This window comes from Rana temporaria, chromosome 7 (genome assembly GCF_905171775.1).
Source record: "Rana temporaria chromosome 7, aRanTem1.1, whole genome shotgun sequence".
Lineage (NCBI taxonomy): Eukaryota > Metazoa > Chordata > Amphibia > Anura > Ranidae > Rana > Rana temporaria.
In genome coordinates this window covers 130,939,162-130,960,830 of record NC_053495.1, presented here as the reverse complement: position 1 = coordinate 130,960,830, position 21,669 = coordinate 130,939,162, and the positions used below count along the sequence as shown (strand labels likewise).

The 21,669-nt window shown below is 43.8% G+C and overlaps 1 long non-coding RNA gene across 1 annotated transcript; it reads left to right on the top strand.

Annotated features, from left to right (window-relative positions):
* Positions 1 to 1,989: 1,989 nt before the first annotated feature.
* On the top strand, positions 1,990 to 6,294 carry LOC120945655. The gene is made up of 4 exons (XR_005750614.1): positions 1,990 to 2,174; positions 3,407 to 3,519; positions 4,825 to 4,993; positions 6,070 to 6,294. It is a non-coding gene; the product is annotated as an uncharacterized LOC120945655 (long non-coding RNA).
* The last annotated feature ends 15,375 nt before the right edge of the window (positions 6,295 to 21,669 follow it).

Sequence of the window (21,669 nt, the reverse complement as noted above, 5' to 3'; positions counted from 1 at the left end):
ATTGGCGTCCTTTTTTCCCCACAAATAGAGCTTTCTTTTGGTGGTATTTGATCACATCTGCGGTTTTTAGTTTTTGCGCTATAAACAAAAATAGAGCGACAATTTTGAAAAAAAAGCAATATTTTTTACTTTTTGCTGTAATAAATATCCCCCAAAAACATATATAAAAACATTTTTTTTCCTCAGTTTAGGCCGATACGTATTCTTCTACCTATTTTTAGTAAAAAAAATCGCAATAAGCGTTTATCGATTGGTTTGCGCAAAATTTATAGTGTTTACAAAATGGGGGATAGTTTTATTGCATTTTTATTTTTTATTTTTTTTTTACTACTAATGGCGGCGATCAGCAATTTTTTTCGTGACTGCGACATTATGGCGGACACTTCGGACAATTTTGACACATTTTTGGGACCATTGTCATTTTCACAGCAAAAAATGCATTTAAATTGCATTCTTTATTGTGAAAATGACAGTTGCAGTTTGGGAGTTAACCACAGGTGGCGCTGTAGGAGTTAGGGTGCACCTAGTATGTGTTTACAACTGTTTGGGGGTGTGGCTGTAGGAATGACGTCATCGATCGTGTCTTCCCTATAAAGGGAATGACGCGATCGATGCGCCGCCATAGTGAAGGACGGGGAAGCCGTGTTTACACACGGCTCTCCTCGTTCTTCAGCTCCGGGGAGCGATCGCGACGGAGCGGCTATAAACAAATAGCCGCGCCGTGGTCCCGGATCGCTCCCCGAGCGGACCCGACCTCCGCATGTAGCGGGGGGGGTCCCGATCGGACCCCCCACCCGCTAATAGGCGAGGACGTACGTGTACGCCCATGTGCCTGTACGTGCCATATTGTGGACGTATATGTACATGCGGGGGTCGGGAAGTGGTTAATATTAGGACACTTACCTGTCCTGGAATCCAGCGATGTTGGTACCCCAGCCAATGCTTCCGATGGCTCTCGGGGTGCTGCTGCTGCCATTCCCTATAGGGGCCAATTCACACCACATGCAGTCCAGTGCGTTTTTTTTTGTCTGCATGGAAAGTAGGTTATATGGTTTTCAATGGCATAATTCAAACCAGTGCTTGCAGTTCCAGAAAAAAAGTAGAGCATGCTGCATTTTTCCTGCACTGGACTGCAATGGAACACTGTAAAGCACATAAAAAACGCACTAGAATGCACCTGAACGCACTGGAACACACATGTCCTTATCTAAGGTTAAGAAAAAAAGAGGGGTAAATGCACTGGAATGCTTTAAAAACACACCAAACATGCCCTGGAATGCATCAAAAACACGCATGCAGAAAAGCATCGGAAACGCATCCGCCGCAGCGAGATCTCTCGGAAGTGGGGACAGGTACCTGTCAAAAACAGGGAACCTGCTTCCCTCCCCGAAAGGTGGCAAATGTGGCAAAGTGGGGGGGGGGGGGAGGCAAATAAGTGGAGCTTCCACTTTTGGGTGGAACTTCGCTTTAAATGTCATATCCCTGCCCAAGCTGCACTGTTGTCATGTGCCAATACTAGGCTGGGCTGGAAGATAAATATGTAAGTGATGAGAGCTTCATTCTTGTGTGTGTGTGTATACACAGTATATATGTGTATATAATATATATATATATATATACATACATACACACACACATAACATAGAGTATATCTGATATATATATATATATATATATATATATATATATATATATATATATATATATATATATATATATATATATATATATATATATATATAAATATATATATACATATACACACACATATAGCAGAATGAAGATACAGTGTGTGTGTATGTATATATATATATATATATATATATATATATATATATATATATATATATATATATATATATATATAATGCCTCTCCCATCACTTACTTACATGTATAAATATTTTTCTCATTTCTTTTTTCTCATTCCTTTTATTGGGATGTGGGTCTGTGATTTCTGTGCCTTCAATCTTCTAATATGTAAATCCTGCCCTGGGAAAAACTCTTCAAACAGACAGACTTCTATCATAATACAGGAAGACAGGAAGTGACCCGGGTGGGAACCAGAGGAGTGAACCTTCACCTCTCACTTCCTGTAAGGCCTAGTCTGAAAAGGAAAGCATGGCATGGTGGAGACTCTCTGTATTCTCCTGGATGGATTCTCCTGGATTAAAGGTATGTCTTCTATCAAATAATATCAGAATTGTGACAGTTTGGTGCATGAGTTAAGTTTTATTTGTCCATTTCCTGCTGAATAGTTCTCATTCTGTGTGCATTCACCTTCCCAGTTACCATGCAGCATGTGCACAGTAATGTAATATTATAGAGCTCCTCTTCCACAGCATGTCACTCTGCTTCATATAATATGTGTGGCTTCCACGTTATATCCAGTAACTGTGTAGCATACTTTCAGTGCACATTGCTGCATATAATATTATACGGCTTCCATTCTATATCCACTCACCATGCAGCATAGGGGTTGATTTACTGAAGGCAAATCCATTTTGCACTACAAGTGCACTTGAAAATGCAGTCGCTGTAGAACTGAGGGGAAGATCTGAAATGAGGGGAAGCTCTGCTGATTTTATCATCCAATCATGTACAAGCAAAAATGCTTTTTTTTTTTTTTCATGTCCCCTTCAGATCTACAGCGACTGCACTTCCAAGTGCACTTGTAGTGCAAAGTGGATTTGCCTTTAGTAAATATACCCCATTATAATGTCAGGGCACAGTGCTACCAATGTTTTATGTCTCCCTCCCCTTTTGCATATTATCTGCCCTGCTACTAGGTGCCAACAGATATGGATTTTTCCATACAGATACCAATTATGGGCCACCTTTCAGGCCGATGACAATATGAGGTACTGATATTCTGTTTACATCCAGCTGCCCCAGAAGTAGCCTGATATCAGTTGACACCTAGGCCTTTTTTTGTATTCTAACAGCCACTGGCCACTGTCAGAATACAGGAAAAAAGCAGATAGCAGGGGAATCAATAGCCAGGTTGCTATTGACTATTTTAAATTGCAGTAGCCAATAGCTAGTGTGCTATTACACCCGCCCACTGCCTGTTGTCAATCAGCAAAGGAGAGGATTTGAAGGAGAACATTCTTCTTCAGGTCTTCCTCTGCTGATTGACAGCAGGCAGTGGGAAGGGGGCACAATAGTCAGCCCAATTTTAAAATTGAAACAGCCAATGGCAATCTGGCTATGGTTCCCCCACTACCTGCTGTTTACATTCAGCTGCCATCAAATAAATTGTGCAGAAGGAGGTTAGCGGTGTCTGGGGTGTGTGTGTTTGTGGGGGGGTGGATGGGGTGTGTGTGTGTGGGGGGGGGGGGGGTGGATGGGGGGTGTGGAGGTGGAAAGCTAAATGTATTTATTTATTTATTTTTGGATTCTGACAGATGGGCCGCCAGCCGCTATCAAAGCTCCTGACCAAGACTGACAACTGGTGAATGGAAAAACCGGAATAAGCACTTGGAAGAAGAAAACCAACAACTGAGACAACTTGCCTTTGGTAAGCGGACAACTTAATTACGGTGGTGGGCACCTTCCGTTTTTTTATATCACTGCATTCAACTGACACTGTATCTGATCATCATATCTGCATCATCCTTCATTATTCATTTGGTCATCAGTGTTTGAGTTTTGTGGTGATATCATTAAGAACTTTTGAGGTTTGGTTTGCCAATTGTGTGCTGTTGGCATACAATTTTGGGATCACCGATTTGGCGTATTAACCTCTCATTGTTTACACATATAATTGGACATTCATTTTGTGAATTTATATACTAATTTTTCTGTGCACTCTGATTTTTTGTTTTGGTTAATTATTGTGCACCGTTTTTGGCATATCAGCCCCTGGATGCCAATCTTTCAATGTGAATTGGTATTGGTGAAATTTTTTTTATTTTAATTGAATTTTTTATATTGGTGCAGTCTTTTCATTTTTTTATCTATTTATTGTGTGTTATTCCACCAGTACTGCTGCCTTTGTTATTTTTATTTTTTTTTATCTTTATTTTCTCTTTGACCAATCATTTGCCCTTTCATTCTACAGTGTTTTAAGGCAGAGTTAGGCAACCTTAGAGAGGTGGAGATCTACCTGAACAACATGGGAGAAGTCAAAGATCACAGGGCACAGTGTCCTCTAATGTTGCCTCCTCACACCTGACTTAAACCTATAATTGCTGTACTACCGCGCTGCAATCACGTGCCTTTCACTGCAATTATTGGTGTTAACATTTTGCCTCCTCACCACCTTGCAGAATTTCTCAGAGGCGCATTGGAGCATTGCATACCGCACTTGTGAATGAGCCCTTAGTTGCATTTGGCAATAGCACTTTTAAGGCTCATTCACATGTGAATTTGGGGGTAGTAAAACCCTGCCCCAAAGCCCTACCCCCTTTAGCTGCTAAGTGGGAGGGGGTCAGGGTGCCATGGGAGATGGGTGCTTGAGAGTTACTATTAGCTCTCAAGCAACCAGAAACAGTACCAATGGGGATCGTTGGGTAACTGGGAGTTTACTGTACTACATTCATTATAGTATGAGTGAGTGCACTGAGGTAACTACATACTATATGCACAAGTAGGATTTTTGTTTTGTGGAACATCCTTACTTTTACCTTGGGTGAAACCCTCCTGGAATATTTTTGATCTAGTGGGGGGGGGGGGGGGGGTCAGCAGCAGACTGGAGGAAACCATCTAATCATGTAAAAGTAAATTTTTCCACAAGTCATCAATTTCTAACAAATGAAATGTATGGATATAGTGAGAAAATAGGCCATTATGTTACTTAAAATTTTTTTATGCATTTCCATAGATTTGCCTGGCATAATGGATACTTTAAAACTACAAGAGCGCAGCTAATAGCACTGAACAATGATGGTGGAAGTTCATCCTGTGTGGGTGTATCGTGTGCATCACCTTCTGTCCCGTCTGAAGAGTTGAGCTCATCTCCTTGTCAAGTGTCGTACTCAGGGCCTAAACAGGTAGGTTTTCTTTTGGTACCGAAACATTAAAACATATTTTTTTTAAATATCAAACATGTCCTACTCCTATTTACCTGCTCTGTGTAAGGGTTTTTGTACAGAGCAGCTCAGATCCTTCTCTTCTCAGGCCCGGCCATGCCAGTGCTCCTGAACCAGAGCTCTGTGTGTCCAATCACACACTGAGCCTTGCCTTGGCCCCATCTCCTAATTAGCTCACTGGCTGTGATTGATAGCATCGGGAGCCAATAGCTCCCACCACTACAGAAAGTCCCTGGAGAGACAAGGCTCTCGTGGACATCGCTGGATCGAGAGGGGACTCATGTAAGTATAGGGGGGCTAAACCCTTGTGTCTTTACAACCACTTCAATAAAAAGTAACCTTTAAGGCGGTGCCTCCAAGCGGCTGACAGATGGAGAGAAGCAGGTACAGTTAGACCCTATGAAAACATCAGCTTTGACATGTAGACTGTAAGCCAATTTGACTGTTGTGTCAACATGAGATATCTTGCTCAGTCTGGTAGTAGTCTGAACTAATAAGGCAAGTTGTAGGCAAGATGTTGATTTTTATACTGATTTTTGAAAAGTCTACAATATTTTGATGTTTTTATACATGCTTAATTTTGTTAGTTTTATTTACTCAGCTGCATCTGTTAGACTCCTTTCACACTGAGGCAGTTTTCAGGCATTTTAGCGCTAGAAATCGCCTCTAAAAAGCTCATAAAACTGCATCCCTTTCAGTGCAATGAGTAATTTCACACTGGGGCGGTGCGCTTGCGCAACATTAGAAAAAGTCCTGCAAGCAGCATTTGGGGCGGGTTGGGAGCGCTATAAATAGCGCTCCTAAAACGCACCTGCCTATTGAAATTAATGGGCAGTTCTTCCAAAGCACCCTAAAAGCGCATTAAAAACTGGACTTTTTCCCTTAAAAAAAAAAAAAAAAACACCTAAAAAGTGCTACAAAAACACTGCAAAACCGACTGAGCTTTAGCATCGCTGCAGTGTGAAAAGGGTCTTATATGGCTTTTGATTCACAGGGAAAATCTAATAAGTCTAATATTTCCCATTTACTTTTTAAAGCTGCTACTTTGGCAAAGTTTCCTGGGACTTCATAAGCTGTGATCAGTGACGCTGTTACGAGAAAAATTGCGGCGTTGAAATATCACCTGAAGGGAAACATCAGGAACCTCAGCAGAATACCACAAACTTTTATGTCATTGTCATTTACCATAGTTAACACCACTTTCTATTCCCTGTGTTGTAGTTTTTGTATATTTACATGATAATAAAGTTGTGTGTATTGTACTGTGTTATTGTTTTTTTTCCAAATGTTTGCTAGTTTTATAGGCCTACAATATATAAAATACAATATATAAATACACAGCATTTCCAAATTTAATAGGAATGTATTTTTTTAAATTTTGCATTCAGAAGTACATTTACATATATATTTAAAAAAAACTTTCTTAATATATTTTTCCGAAATATATTGCCATATATTTGAAATGCTACAATTTTGGCCAGATTCAATATATTTCAAAAATATATTTCAATATATTTGTGCATATATTTCGGAATGCATTGTGAAATATGTTGCAAATATATTCATAAATATATGTTAAATGTACTTCTGAATGCATTTAGCAATATATTTTTGCAGCCATAAATATATTGCAAAGTGCATTTTGGAATGCATTGTGAATATATTCATAAATATATGTGAAATGTACTTCTGAATGCATTTAGCAATATATTTCTGAATATATTCACAATGCATTCCAAAATGCACATTGCAATATATTTATGGTTGCATAAATATATTGCTAAATGCATTCAGAAGTACATTTAACATATATTTATGAATATATTTGCAACATATTTCACAATGCATTCCACAATATATTCACAAATATATTGAAATATATTTTTGAAATATATTGAATCTGGCCAAAATTGTAGCATTTCAAATATATGGCAATATATTTGAAAAAAATATATTAAGAATGTTTTTTTAAAATATATTTAAAATATATTTTACTTCTACATGGGCATCTTTAGCTATTGGTGAAGGAACCTTCCTGTCGATCACAGCTTTTTGAGATTTAATCACAATCAGTCACTTCATTATTTGGAGCACCTTTTGGACTTTTTTCACTGATGCACTTTATGGATTTCTCTTTGTGTTAATATTAGAGTTATATTTATATATATTTATATATATTTTTGTACACTTTATCTGATCATCAATTGTGTTATTACTTAATTTATATGTTTTTGCGCTGCACTTTATTGTTATTTATTTATTTATCTCTGCATGCCTGATGACTTGCATGACTTATCCGCCACCAACTAGGGTTCAAGCCGCAATGTTTTAGTGCACTTTCTGCCTGGAAAACATAAATTTTTCTGGCCGCTGCTACAGCAGCGGCTGCAACAATACCTAATTTTTCAGGCATGTGTACATGCCTAATTTTTCTGGCCTCTGGTGCTGCACTTTGGCTGCAAAAACTAAACAAAAAAAAGGCACATACATGTGTCATTTCCCCTGCATCTTAGATCCGAAGGCGTACGAAGCCGTACGCCTGTCGGATCTAACCCAGATGCCGTTGTATCTTGTTTTGAGGACGCGGGAAATTTGAAAGTACGCCGGCGTATCAGTAGATACGCCGGCATACTCGCTTTGTGGATCTGTCCCTATAACTTTTGCGCAAACCAATCAATATACGCATATTGCAATTTTTTTTTTACCAAACATATGTAGAAGAATATATATTGGCCTAAACTGATGAATTTTTTTTTTTTTAATTGGGGATATTTATTATAGCAAACAAAAAATAAATAATGGGTTATTTTCAAAATTTGTCGCTCTTTTTTTTTATAGCGCAGAAAATAAAAACCGCAGATGTAATGAAATACCACCAAAAGAGAGCTCTATTTGTGGGGAAAAAAGGACGTCAATTTTGTTTGGGTATAGAGTTGCACTACCGCGCAATTATCAGTTAAACCGATGTAGTGCCGTATCGCAAAAAAATGGCATGGTCATTAAGGGGGCAAATCCTTCCGGGGCTGAAGTGGTTAAAATAAATCGAAGAGGACAGGTTAATGGAAGTTGATTTTGAAGGTACAGGCTCTTTCAACCTAATGCCTTACTTTTTTTTAGTCATTGATGTGAAACAAACATGCACATATGAGGTGTTGGAAAATACAATATGTTTATTCCTGTTTTAGGTCCTTGATTTTTGGGGGGTTGATTTACTAAAAAAAAGTAGAGAATGTAGCGAACCAAAGAAAATAATGGAAAGCTGTATTTGCATCTATTGTCCTGTTCATGAGTGGGAATTTAAAGTGAACACACTTAAACTTAAGTTTTCTAAGTAAACATCTACCTATTTTAGTACCTTTACAAACAAGTCAGCAATTTCCTAAAGCACTGTGCATCATAAACAAAATAAAATACACATTGTATCCTGCTTTTTATGCTTTCTTGGCTATCAGTGCTGTTGATTGGGATAATGTTGAGAGTTTGGTCAGAGCCTAAATTCAGACTGAATTTTGTCTGTTAGGGTGTTCAGATTAAATCTGAAATTTATGGTCAACCGATAATCTATTGTAAACATAGAAAGTAAAAATAACCTCACGCTATGGAAAATAATCGAAATTAAGTGAGAGTTTTAATAGTGTTTGTACACTGCTCCCCTCAAAGTGCAAAGTGCTAACTTAAACTGATTTGAGGGTGGAGGTATTTATAGGGGGCGCTGTGAATCTAGTAACAATCTGGCTACAACAATATATTAAAGTGTATAGTGCTAGACTAGCGGGAATGTGGGGGAACACAGTCCTGGCACCTCTAGCATTGAATGTATGTAATGGCAAGGGGTACTGGGGTGTGCTAAGAGGGTCTATTGATTCTGGTTGCTGTAGGATCTATTGTTACTGGAAGGGAACTATCTACTTTTGAGGGACAAGTCTATTGTTGCTGGCTGCTGGAGGGTCTATTGATTCTGGCTGCTGGGAAGGTCTATTGTTGCTCGACTGCATCTATTGTAGCTGGGGGAGGATTTTTGCTGTGAGGGGTCTGTTTCTGGGGTAGATCTATTGTTGCTGGGGGGGGGGTCTTTGTTGGGGTGATATATTGTTGCTGGGGGGTCTTTTGTTGTGAGGGGTCTGTTGTTTCTGGGGGGTCAATTGTTGTTGGGGGAACTAATGTTTCTGGTTGGTGTATTCTTGCTGGCTGCAGGGGATATATTTTACTGATTTTCTTGCTATTACTAACCAATTTCATACAAGTTACTTAGCACCATAAAATGATACTTGCTTCTGTATTCTCTAAAAGGGGCAGAACTGGGAGGTGGGTATGGGATAGAACCAAGGAACGCTGCTCAGAAGTAAGTAGGAGACAAGGAGTGGCTCAGGGTGGGTACCTGCACCTATTGTCTGAGAAAAAAAGCCGTGGTTGTAGCCAGATTGTTACTAGATTCACAGTGCCCCTTATAATAACACACCCCAAATCTATTGTAAACAACTGTCATTGGCCAATCTCTTCTTGTCACAGGCAAGACAATTGCAATTGATGGTTTTTAACAAAGTTGGAACCCACATACTATAAAGGGTTGCTGTGCCAGCACCCTATTGTAAATGTGTGTGTAAGTTTATTGTGAGGAAACTGAGGCATGCCGTACAGGCCCAATTTCCCAGGGGGGTTGAGCTGAAGTCACACAGGGTGGAGACATTCCTGGCCTCGAGGGGGGCTGACCGTGTCCTTTCCTCTCTATATCTTAGACTATCGTGTGGGGTGACTGAGGGGGGATCCAAGCTATACGATAAGTGGAAGGGGGACTTGCAGTCTCTTGCCGCTGATGACTGGGAGGAGGGAATCCAGCAATTTATTCCTCTCATGATTTCGGCAAGGGACAGGTACATCCAGCTCAAATTTTTGCACAGGGTGTACTATACACCTGTGCGGCTTTCTAGAATATACCCATCCCTATCTGATAGATGTCCCAAATGTGGCACAGACCTGGGCACCTTCCTGCATGTTGTTTGGGCCTGTCCTATGATTCAACAGTTCTGGTCAGGTGTGGTGAATGTCATGAACTCAGTGAGAGGTCTGCATATAGACCTGAACCCTATTATACTGCTTGTTATGTATCATGTACCTGGTAACCAGAGCCCGGTTGTAGGAGTAGGCCTCTCTTACAGCTCCGGCTTGTGAGCTGCTGGATATGGAACAGCAGACTCAAAAGCCTGGCGGGGTAGGAGTGCCGGCTGGCTGGATAGATGAGTAGATGTAGACCACTGCTGGAAGTGTAGACTGGAGCTGAAGTAACCGGAAGTAGGGTCCGTGACACTGACAGAAGATTCACAGCAACAACTGAGAAGGCAAGCTGGTTAATAGACAGCAGACGGAAGCAGGGTCAAACAAGCCGGATCACATTAGATAGTTCAGATATTCAGATGGGGTAAGCAGGAGAGTAGTCGTGGTACAGGCAGGTATGTCAGGCAACGGTGGATCAATCAGAGGTAGGTCGATAGCAGCCGAGGTCAGGATCGGAGAGGTGCGGAAGGTCAAACAAGCCGGGTCAATAGGTAATAGCAGATAATCAGGTTTCTTCAGGTAAACAACGTTCAGAGAATGTAGATCAGACAGCAATGTGCTGGAGCTGTCAGTTTCCATTTAAAGCCGTCTTTGGCGCCAAGGAGTCAGCGCGCACGCGCGCGCCGTTAACACACGCGCGCGCACCACAGGCGCACGACAATGTGCAATTGCGCGCCGCTGTTTTAACCCTCTGGAAGGATTCCGAGATTGAGAGGTGAGTCCCTGACATTGCCCCCCCCCAAGGGGCAGCCTCCGGATGCCTAGTCGGACCATCTTGTCAGGATGATCAAGAAAAAATGAACGTACCAATCTTCTGGCATGGATGTTGCCTTCAGGTTCCCAGGAGTTTTCTTCTGGTCCGTAGCCTTTCCATTTAATCAAAAATTGGTTCTGTCCTTGTCGCCTTCTACAATCCAGGATGGCTTCTACCACAAATTCCTCGCATCCGTCAACATGAACGGGAAGGGATCAGGAGCTGCAGGTTTCAATAAAGAGACATGGAATACAGGGTGCACTTTAAGAGAATCAGGTAAAGAAAGTTCATATGAAACTGTATTGATTCTCCTTTTGACCGGAAAAGGTCCCATAAATTTGGGTCCCAATTTTTTAGAAGGACAAGCTAACCTGAGGTTGCTGGTAGAAAGCCATACCTGGTCCCCTGTTTTCAGATCCAGCTCTCCTTTCCTTTTCCTGTCGAAGAACCTCTTGCTGTCAGCCTGGGCCTTGGTCACAGCTTCCTGTAGTAATTTGGTGTTTTGTTTGAGGAATTCCACGGTATTCTGTACTGCCGGTACTGAAGATTCTGAAAGAAAATCTGGTAAAAAAGTTAGGTTGAAACCATAATTGGCAAAAAAGGGAGATTGCCCCGTGGCAGAATGACTGGCGTTGTTGTAGGCAAATTCCGCTAGGGGTAGCAGAGAGACCCAATCATTCTGAGAAAACGTAGTGAAGCACCTGATGTATTGTTCCAGAGTCTGATTGGTTCGTTCAGTTTGCCCATTGGTCTGGGGGTGATATGCTGAAGATAGAGCGAGTTCAATTTGTAATATTTCACAGAGGGCCTTCCAAAACCAAGAGGTAAATTGAACTCCCCTATCTGATACTATGTTGGAGGGTACCCCATGCAACCTAACGACTTCTTTAATAAAGACACGAGCAGTCTCAACGGCAGAAGGTGTGTTCTTTAGAGGGAGAAAATGGGCCATTTTGGTCAAACGGTCCACGATCACGAAAATTGCAGTACAGTCTTCAGAGCAAGGAAGCTCTACGATGAAATCCATGGCCACCATTTTCCACAGTCTGTCGGGTACGGGTAAGGGTTTCAGTAAACCCCAGGCTTGGTTTCGAGGTGTCTTGTTCCGATTACAAATAGGGCATGTGCTGATGTAAGACTTACAGAAATTCTCTAATCCAGGCCACCAAAAGGTGCGACGCACCAGCTCTAGTGTCTTACGAACCCCAAAATGTCCTGCCATTGGATGGTCGTGGAGGTGTTTCAGAACCTCTACTCGGATGTCTTCAGGGACAAAAATCTGGCTTCCTCTCCAGAACAGTCCATCTCGGGATTCTAAAGAAATGTTGGGAGGTTTGGAAGAATCTGAAGACGCTCCCCGGAGCAGGGAAAGTAGGTCAGTGTGCAGTAGCAAGAAACTGTTCTCTGGTAGAATGGTGTCAGGAGTGGAGGTATCTTTTGGGTTGTCATGCATTCTGGACAGAGCATCCGGCTTGATATTCTTAGAGCTCGGGCGATAAGTGATGTGGAAGCCGAAACGGGAGAAGAAGAGTGCCCACCGAGCCTGTCGGGGCTTCAATCGCTTGGCTGATCTTAAATATTCCAAGTTTTTATGGTCCGTATAAATTAGCACGGGGTGTGCAGCACCTTCCAATAAATATCTCCACTCTTCCAAAGTGGCCTTGATGGCCAATAACTCACGATCACCTACGTCATAGTTTCTCTCCGCGGGGGAGAGTTTTCGGGAGAAGAATCCTACGGGGTGTATTAGGTCTTTGTCTCCCATGCGTTGGGAGAGAACGGCCCCCACTGCGACTTCGGAGGCGTCTACCTCAAGGAGGAAGGGTAGAGCCGGGTTTGGGTGGCTGAGAATTGGGGCAGTCGTGAAGAATTTCTTTAGCGTGTCGAAGGCTTTTTGTGCCTCAGGATTCCAATGGAAACGGAAGTTTTGTTTTGTAAGCTGTGTAATGGGAGCAACAATGGTAGAGAATCCTTTAATAAAACGTCTATAGAAATTTGCAAAGCCTATAAAACGTTGGACCCCCTTCTTGTCCAGGGGCACTGGCCAGTCCAAAATAGCAGACACTTTCTTGGGGTCCATCTCAATTCCCGTCGGGGAGATCACTAGGCCCAGGAATTGGATGGTTTGCAACTTGAATTCACATTTTTCTGCTTTCGCGTATAGACCGCGTAGACGAAGACGATTCAAGACCTTCCGGACATGCTCTCGATGTTGATCTAATGAGCCAGAAAAGACCAGGATATCATCCAGGTAGACGATGACAAAAATATCTAAAAAGTCTCTGAACACGTCATTGACAAAATGCTGAAAGGTGGCAGGAGCATTGCATAACCCGAATGGCATGACTAGATACTCGTAGTGACCATACCGAGTACGGAAAGCAGTCTTCCACTCGTCGCCGTCCCTGATGCGAATTAGGTTGTAGGCCCCCCTCAGGTCCAGCTTAGTGAAGATAGTAGCGAACCTTAATTTTTGAAACAGTTCGGGTATCAATGGTAATGGATAACGGTTTTTAACCGTGATGTTATTGAGCTCTCGATAATCGATGCATGGGCGAAGGGTCTGATCCTTTTTGGCGACGAAAAATATTCCAGCACATGCTGGTGAGGTGGATGGACGAATGAACCCCTTATTTAGGTTCTCGTCGATGTAGATTTTCAGAGCATCTTGTTCCTTCTCGGATAGTGGAAAAATGCGCCCAAAAGGGATCTCGGCCCCAGGAAGTAGTTCTACCGGGCAATCATAGGGGCGATGAGGTGGAAGGGAGTCGGCCCCCTTTTTACTGAACACATCGAGAAACTCATGATAGGGTTCCGGAACAGACTGAAATAAACTGGGGTCGGTGTTCAGACATAACAGAGTCGGAGAGAAACTGGAAGATCCAGGTAGGCAGTGTTCCAGGCAGTATTGGGAAGGAAATCGTAAAGTTCCAGAGACCCAGTCAATCTGGGGGTTGTGGACCCGGAGCCAGGGGATGCCAAGGATCACTGGAAACAAGGGTGAAGAAATTACATCCAGAATTAACAATTCTCTATGATTAGCGGAAGTAGAAGCAGGTAGAGGAAGGGTTTCTTGGGTTACTTGACCCGATTTAATGTGGGATCCGTCGGCCAGAAAAACTGAAAGCCTGAAGTCTTTCTTTCGAAGAGGAATGTGGTGCAGACTGGCAAAGGTGGCGTCAATAAAACAACTGCAGGCGGCGGGGTCAATAATTGCGTTGACCGGAATCGTTCTTCCTGGGAGCTGCAAAGACAGAGAAAGAGCAAGGTGTGTTGTATTGGTTGAGAGAGCGGAAACGTTGACAGGAACAGAAAAACGACACTTACGCATCTTGATGGGGCAGTTGGCGACATAATGACCGGGCTCACCGCAGTAGAGGCACAGATTTAGCTGCCGACGACGTGTTCGTTCTTCTGGAGGCAGAGTGGGTCGCATGACCCCAAGTTGCATAGGCTCAGAAGTATCAGGAGGAGAGCTGGCCGCACTAGAATGGACGGGTGGTTGGTAGCGAGAAGCAGGCAAGGGCGCTTTAGTAGTGACCCATACAGGGCGACTTAGATGAGAAGATCGCTCTGCTCGTCGCTCTCGTAGGCGTCGGTCAATCTGTATAGATTTATCAATTAAGTCCTCCAAGGTATCAGGGACCCCAATACGGGCCAACTCATCCTTTAGGGCAGGGATATGCAATTAGCGGACCTCCAGCTGTTTCAAAACTACAAGTCCCATCATGCCTCTGCCTCTGGATGTCATGCTTGTGGCTGTCAGAGTCTTGCTATGCCTCATGGGAATTGTAGTTCTGCAACAGCTGGAGGTCCGCTAATTGCATATCCCTGCTTTAGGGTCTCTGAAAGTCCCAAACGGAATTGGTGCCGCAGAGCTGCGCTGTTCCACTGGGTGTCCGCACTCCAGCGGCGAAAGTCCGTAACATACTCCTCAACGGCTCGGCGGCCTTGTTGAAGCGCAAGCAGGGCGGCCTCAGCAGTAGCAGTTCGCTGAGGATCGTCATAGAGTTGTGCCATGGCCTGAAAGAAAGCAAGTAGAGTCTCTGTGTTGGTGCCATTTTCCTCCAATAGTCGGTGCGCCTAGGTTAGAGGCTCTCCTTGAAGAAGCGACACCACAAATCCCACCTTTGTGGCTTCTAAGGAAAAAGTCCTAGGTTGGAGGGCAAAATATAATTGGCAGGTATTGCGGAAATTCTGGAATTTGGAGCGATCCCCGGTGAACCGCTCTGGCATCGGAACCCTGGGTTCGGGTGGTAGCATCACTACAGTTGGAGCAGCGGCTGATGAAGACGATCTGGCGGAAGGTTCAGGAGCTGCGTCTCCGGACAGATTCTGTACTTGACCTTCCAGTCGCATGTAGCCGTCCTGTAGATTTTTAACAGCTTGGGTGAGAGATGCAAGGTGTTTACAAATCTCCTCCATTGCTGGGGCCACTCCTGAGGGCTCTGACATGGCTGTCTGATACTGTTATGTATCACGTACCTGGTAACCAGAGCCCGGTTGTAGGAGTAGGCCTCTCTTACAGCTCCGGCTTGTGAGCTGCTGGATATGGAACAGCAGACTCAAAAGCCTGGCGCGGTAGGAGTGCCGGCTGGCTGGATAGATGAGTAGATGTAGACCACTGCTGGAAGTGTAGACTGGAGCTGAAGTAACCGGAAGTAGGGTCCGTGACACTGACAGAAGATTCACAGCAACAACTGAGAAGGCAAGCTGGTTAATAGACAGCAGACGGAAGCAGGGTCAAACAAGCCGGATCACATTAGATAGTTCAGATATTCAGATGGGGTAAGCAGGAGAGTAGTCGTGGTACAGGCAGGTATGTCAGGCAACGGTGGTTCAATTAGAGGTCGGTCGATAGCAGCCGAGGTCAGGATCGGAGAGGTGCGGAAGGTCAAACAAGCCGGGTCAATAGGTAATAGCAGATAATCAGGTTTCTTCAGGTAAACAACGTTCAGAGACTGTAGATCAGACAGCAATGTGCTGGAGCTGTCAGTTTCCATTTAAAGCCGTCTTTGGCGCCAAGGAGTCAGCGCGCACGCAGGAGCACGACGATGTGCAATTGCGCGTCGCTGTTTTAACCCTCTGGAAGGATTCCAAGATTGAGAGGTGAGTCCCTGACACTGCTCCTTGGAATCTGCAATAATGTCATACCCAACACGCATAAGTGGCTGTTTGTATTCTACGCCTCCTTTTATGCTAGAAAGGCTATTCTGCTTAAGTGGAAGCAGCCGGAGCCCCCGACGGTCTCCCAATGGAATGCCCTTATAAACGCAGCTCTGCCCTTATATAAGCTCACGTATATGAACCGTAAATGTCCTAAAAAGTTTGAGAAGATATGGGGCACATGGGCTAAAAATTGAAACTAGAACCCCCTGCCGATGCAGCTGTGGCTATTTGTTGTTGTCTGCCTCTGGGTCTCCTCCCACCCCTTCTCGCCCCCTGCCCCCCCCTCCTTTGCGTCTCCCCTCCCCTGACTGACCTTCCACTTCTCCCTCTCTCCGCCCCCACTTCTCCCTTTTCGCCCCGCCCTCCCCTTCTGCTGCCCCTTCGGGGGCCCGATCGTGTTGCTATGATATGTGTCTACGCCCATTGTTTAGGTTGAATTGAAATGATATAATTATGTTGTCAGACTGTCAGGTGATTCAGTGAACCAGCTTGCCCCATGTCTTTGATTGTCCATACTCTATAATGTAAAGCTGCATTGTGTTAATTTTTTTTCTTTTTGTTCTGTACTGTTTGTTGTATGTCTTTATGCTTCTCCTATTGGAGACAAATAAAAACTTTTCTGTTAAAAAAAAAAAAAGTTTATTGTGAGGAAAAGCTGACAGTGTTGTAGGGAGAGAGAGCGCTGGCAATGTAGTTTTCTACTACATCTATAAAGTGCTATACTGTATTAAGAACTATATTCAGTGTGTTATATTGCAAGTGATACTATTGCGTGAATTGCAGTTTGTGTCAGTATGAAGAGTAAGCCCACCTGCATTCACTATGCTTTCATTAGACCCAACAGCTTATTGCAGGACTACTTTTTTGTTTTTTTTGTTTTTGTATGTTTGTCAGCAACAACGTCTTTTGCAGTGTTGCTGTTATCTCCCCTCTTCTTTGGGCGAGTTTACTTATTTTTACTTTATTTTTGTTAATCTTGTTTAAAGCTTTAGCCACTTTAATTTTTTTCATCCTGTGCAGTACCACATTGGCAAGTTCTGAGATGCCATTTATTTTCCTGTAAAGCCATTGCTGCCTTCCATAAACATGTGGTACAGTTGGTAATGTTTCTACATTGCTAGGCCATGCAGTCAGCAGGAGGATCCACCAGACCACAGACATGTGGTCCAAAAAGTATGGTCAGAGATGCTATAGATCCCTAACAGTCCGCTGGCTAATACTTAAGTAAGCAAAGCAAATAAGTTACATTTATTAGTCTGGTAATGTCCTGAACTGTGCATGAATATTTCTGAAGGGTTACAGTGTATTTAGACCACTAAAACCACCCCCGAGACTTGTCTGACCAAAAAGGCCTAAAAGATTTATTTGAAATTACTTATATTTTTCTGTTTTAAATTGTTTCTTTTCTTTTTTTATTCTCAGATGCAATATGTCTGCTCTCTATACTATCGGCCTGTCCAAAAGGGTACAAAGCTGTGCTGCAGTTCTCTGCAACATTGTTTTCTCTTTAGTCTGGGAAGATGCCATCTCCTTTTTTAATGGCCAACATATAGCAACCTGTCAAAAAAGACTTACAAGGGGGGCGTGGCCTGCAGCGGGACCGGATGGTAGCGTGGTGAGCGAGCTCCTCCATCCACGAGAACGAAGCGGCACTAAACGACCGATCCAGGGCACAAAACTGACCCCAAAAGTGTGCGATCCGATCCGGGCACATACTGGGAGGATGACCAACAAACGGAAAGGCTCCGCGAAACCCCAGCGTCTGATGGACATGTTCACAGTGCCACGAGACGGAGGCAGGCAAGATGGCGCCGATGCGACTTCAACTCCCGCGCCTGCACACCAGGCCAAACACTGCGGAGGGCCTCGATACTCGAGTGGGGAACAGAGGGCCTCTCCCGACACCCATTCCTCCTCTCCCTCACCATCAACCAGCCCCGCAAAGACTCGGATGAGGCTGGATGAAAATGGACGCGGCCCTGCAGCGAGTCCTGCCACGGACTCTGGGGAGGACACACGTGAGTTACATGACTCTATTGCAACTTTCCCTACATCAAACCAGCCTGTGATGGACACAGTCCTCAGAGACATGCTAGTGACACTACGTAGTTCACTGCAGGCAGACATGGTAAATTGTATACATAGAGTGAGTGGAGAACTGAGGGAGGTGGAGGGCAGAGTGGAACACATAGAATCCAAGATGGGGGAATATGCCTCCACCATTAACAGCTTAGTGGATGCAAGTGAAGCACAGGAGGAACATGATGAATGGATTAAGAATAAGTTAGCAGACCTCGAGGACAGATCTCGGAGGAACAACATGAAAATAAGGGGGGTCCCCGAGTCAGTGCAACCCCCAGATCTGCGATCGTATGCGATCGATCTGTTCTCATCTCTCCTCCCTGACCTTAACAGCGTGGACTTCACTATCGATAGGATCCACAGGCTTCCAAAACCAGCCTTCCTCCCTGATGCCATCCCTAGGGATGTGATCCTGCGCATGACTTTTTTCCATGTAAAAGAACAACTCATGCAAGCGATGCGCAGGAATGAAAAAATCCCCCCCAGATTTCAAAACCTACAATTTTACCCTGACCTCTCCCAACACACTCTGCAAAAAAGGAGGAATCTAAGTACAATTACCAAAGCTCTGAGAAACCATGATATCACCTACAAGTGGGGCTTCCCTACCAAACTCATCATCACTTACAGAGAAAAGTCATTCAATGTAGATTCAGTCGACAGAGGTATTGCCTTACTAAAAACCTGGGAAATTTTGCCAGCTTCTAGAGAGGAAGACAAGCCAACCTCGCACAACAATACAGTCACTCCTATCTGGAAACAAGTTACGCATAGAAATGCAAAATCACACAAATGAGTTCTTTTTTGTTTATTTTGCTTTTAAGTTTGGTGCTTTCTTTTTAAACTGTGCCTTTGTTCTCCTACAAGTGTGATGATGATCTAATCCTGGACTTAACCAAATCTCGTGGGATCCTGAATGGTTCCTGGGCATGAACTTATCCCCACCAACACCTGAGCAGCGTTTAGCTGCACCCGGGCATAGCCCTCACGAGCGTTCTTTTGTTGCCATGGTAATGGCTAGTTGTTTACGGATGTTACGCGTAATTTCATGTTTTGTTTTTTCGTTCTTTTCTTTTTTTTCTTGTTTTTGGATCTGCACAGCCACACATGACCACTTGAGATGGAATCCGCTCGGAGAATCCACCCGCTCTCCAACATGCAAAATTCAAACACCTCCACAAGCCTCTGAAAGAATTTACCGACCAGGGACCACAGTGAGTAACCTTTGCGCCAGTCGCACTCAGCCACTGATGTCTGGGACACCCAAGGGGACCTCAGGTCTCTCAAATGTGACTCTGCTACACAAAACATCACCCCCAGTTACTACCAATGGTGATTAAGATACTATCTATCAACACTAGAGGTATGAACCACCCTGTAAAGAGAAAGTCCCTATGGAGGGAAGCTATGATACACAAAAGTGACATTATATGCGCTCAAGAAACGCATTTCAGTAGAGAATCAGCGCCTCAGTGCTCCCACAGAAACTTCCCCAATGTATTTACCGCGAATGCGGACACTAAAACTAAGGGAGTCCTGATTGCCATTCGGGACACGGTCACCTTTACTCTGCACAAGGAAATAGCTGATCCTAGTGGTAGATACCTGATTTTGGTCTGCGATATCAACACAGTTGCCTACACCATTGTGAACGTCTATGCTCCAAATGCCCACCAGGTTCGCTTTTTCAATAAGCTATTAAGAAAAATACAACCCGTTAAGAAGGGCCTCCTTCTACTATGCGGGGACTTTAATGCTGTGCCCGACATAAATATGGACACCACGTCCAAGGCACTTAGAGCAGGAGTGACACTACAAGACGCGATCCATCAGGCAGAACTGTTTGATGTGTGGAGATGCCAACATTCAGGGGAAAGAGACTTCACTTTCTTCTCGGCCCCGCATCGCACGTACACGAGAATAGACCTGTTTTTGACGGATTATCCTTCCCTAACCAGATCCATCTCATCATCTATAAATGACATATCCTGGTCAGACCACGCCTCAATTTCTTTGACTCTTAGGGATGGCTCCATTGCCAATCCATCCCCTGTATGGAGGGCCAATACATTTTTGTTGCAACAACCCGCCAACAGACTACTTATTGAAAACCACTTGCAGGAATTTTTTCATATAAATGATGTACCTGGTCAAGACCCATTCTCTCTGTGGTCTGCTCACAAAGCTTATCTAAGGGGTATACTTATTCAACTGGGGGCAAGGGCAAAGAGGCAGAAGCATTTAAAAATAAAAACCCTTACCGATGAAATCGCAAAGATGGACCGGGAAAATAAACAGGCACCCACTCATACAATTTCTACTAAACTAATGCAACTAAGGAGCGATCTCAGGCTTCTCCTACTGGAGGACTTTGAGAGGCATTCCAAAAGGTTGAGAATGACTTATTATGCACAAGGCAATAGAGCGGGTAAAATGTTGGCCAATAGACTTAAGGGACGCAGAATTAAAGCCAGGATCCCTCATATATTACACCCCGAGCACAAAACAAAACTACTCCACCCCCAAGATATGGCAGATGCCTTTAGTCAATATTATGGCGCCCTTTATAACCTGAAGGACGACAAACATACGCCCCAACCCACTATCTCTTCGATAAATGACTTTCTTAATAAAGTTTCCCTACCACAGCTTTCCCCATCACAACTAAAATGTCTAAATTCCCCATTTACGGTAGAAGAAATACAAAAAACCATTGACTCCCTACCGGCCAACAAATCCCCGGGACCTGATGGGTTTGTGGGAGAGTATTATCAGATGTTTAAATCCATCCTGTCACCTTACATTCTAAAGGTGTTTGACAAGGCCGCCGCCTCTTCGTCCTTCCCCCCAGAAATGCTGGAGGCACTGATTGTGACCTTGCCCAAGCCAGGGAAGACTCCTGACACCCCAGCCAACTTCAGGCCTATATCACTACTGAACAATGATCTTAAACTATATGCCAAGCTTATTGCGGGTCGATTGGTGGACATACTGCCTACACTGATCCATCCGGACCAGGTGGGATTCACCAGGGGGCGTCAGGCCTCGGATGCCACGAGAAGATTGGTTAATATCGTTCATCTTGCGGGGGTTCAGCAAAGGCCTTCTCTGCTCCTAGCTTTGGATGCAGAGAAGGCCTTTGATAGGGTCCATTGGGGATACCTGGAGATGGTCCTGAGGAAGTTTGGTTTCATGGGCCCCATTTATGCGGCAATATTAGCTCTTTACTCGGCTCCCTCAGCTAGAGTGTTCACTTCTGGAACACTTTCCAAACCCTTTGCTATTACCAACGGTACCCGCCAGGGGTGCCCATTATCCCCTTTAATTTTTAACTTGATTCTGGAACCCCTCGCATCCTATATACGGGCACATAGAGATATAAGCGGCTTCCCCTCTTCTAATACTGTACATACTATCAGTCTTTTTGCTGACGACATCATTTTGATGCTCTCAGACCCTGTCACTTCCCTGGCTTCGGTACATGAAACACTTCAATTATTTGGGACGATCTCATATTACAAGGTCAATGAGAATAAATCCTTTATTCTGGGGATGGGTATCAATGACAATGTACGGAGGT